We start from the raw sequence: 1,653 nt of genomic DNA, 5'->3' as shown, positions 1-1,653 counted from the left end.
TTGTCAAAGAGGCAGCTGCTGGTCGTCCTTTAGCCGAGGCTTTCATTTCCGATTGTGAAAGAACTTGGGGGTAAGGAAAACGTGTCTCACAAAAAAGGAAGAGGTACGGTGATGACAGTGAAGACACCAGTCCGCCTACAGTTGTTACGGCAACCAGAACAAGTTCCGTCATCAACATTATTCAAAGTAATTACATTAAGATATTTTCAAACTTAAAAATTCTAAACTATTTTACAATTCAGGTAGCAAGAGTGGCGAACCAAAGGGCCACAGCAGCGCAAACAGTATAGAATTTCAATATTTGTCGGATGATGACGTGCCTCCATCTTCACAAACAACGGTAAGAAACATATCTGCAAATCCACTTGTAGGCAAAGTCCTGAGAGATAGTTTTAATTTTCTCATTTCTTCTCAGCTGGCCGAAAAACTTCAGTGGAAGGCAGTTCCTCGCGGCGACGATAGACGGCCTGGTCTCTCAATATTTATGAACCGCATTTCAGTTCTAGGAGGTATATGGAAATGCTACATTGTATTTCATTAATTAATTTTCCTTCTTTTTATTTTAGTCGTTGCGAACGCAAAGGCGCGACAAAAAAACGAAGAAAATATTGAGATTGACTGTTTATTGGAACAGATAAAGACGTGCAGAAAGAAAAGTGGAGAAAAATACCGCGAAGAAAGAAGCATAACACCCGTTGAAGCTCAGGCAGCTAGGTCTTCGCGCAACCAGCCAACTTTTGAAGCGCCAGTACCTAGTACTATTTACGAGGCCGAACTGCAGTCCAAAATTGCTGCCTTGGAAAAGAACATAAGAGATTTCAAAAAACCCATCAAATAAGTTACAAATTTCTTGTCTAAATGTCTTAAATGATGTTTTTTTTCTGTGTCCTCGCCATGCCGTGTTGGCCACATTGCGCCTTTCTAGTCTTTGTGCCGTGTTGGTATGTTGCCAGGACGAACTGGTTTTATCAGTGACTTCATGTTAAATATAAAGAAATTTGTGTTATTCTGCAGTCATTTTTTTTTCTGAAACTGTAACAATTTTATGTAGGGAGTAAAATGCATTTAAAAAATCAAACAATAGTCCCATAACGGACATGAATACGAGTATTGGGACGAGTACAGAAGATGAGCCCCGGCTGAGTCTAACGGCCGGGTATGGGAACGGCTTTTGGCTCTAACTTAAGAGGCTCACCGTTTTTTTTTTGTTTTTTTTTTTACCGTCCTCGATACCAGTCTAGGAGGCTGTTATGGCTGCAAACAAGGGGTCCAAATACCCGCCCGCTGGACCGGTCTAGGACTCTAGACGAGTCCGAAATACCAGTCTTGGAGGGGTTTTTGCCCTCTGAATTTCTGCTAGGGTGGCAACGTGGACACTAGGCGTTCCATATCTGGTTATCTCCTTGTGCTCAATGGAGGTCCTGTATCCTGGGCCAGTCGCAAACAACAGTGTATCTCTCTTTCGACAACGGAGGCGGAATTTGTAGCCATGTGCGAGTCAACAAAGGAATTGATATGGATGCGTCGACTACTTGCAAGTGTTGGATGTGAACAAACTGGTCCATCGACTCTCTACTGTGACTATCAGGGTGCTATCAAGTTAGTACACAATCCGGAATTTCATCGTCGGACGAAACACATTGATGTGAAGTA

At 42.5% G+C, this 1,653-nt stretch overlaps 1 long non-coding RNA gene across 1 annotated transcript; it reads left to right on the top strand.

Annotated features, from left to right (window-relative positions):
• Positions 1-490, top strand: LOC130693898 (uncharacterized). Its single transcript, XR_009001800.2, has 3 exons — positions 1-186; positions 243-340; positions 416-490. It is a non-coding gene; the product is annotated as an uncharacterized LOC130693898 (long non-coding RNA).
• Positions 491-1,653: the final 1,163 nt, after the last annotated feature.

Source organism: Daphnia carinata, chromosome 3 (assembly GCF_022539665.2).
Source record: "Daphnia carinata strain CSIRO-1 chromosome 3, CSIRO_AGI_Dcar_HiC_V3, whole genome shotgun sequence".
Taxonomy (NCBI): domain Eukaryota; kingdom Metazoa; phylum Arthropoda; class Branchiopoda; order Diplostraca; family Daphniidae; genus Daphnia; species Daphnia carinata.
This window is presented reverse-complemented; position numbering and strand designations above follow the sequence as displayed.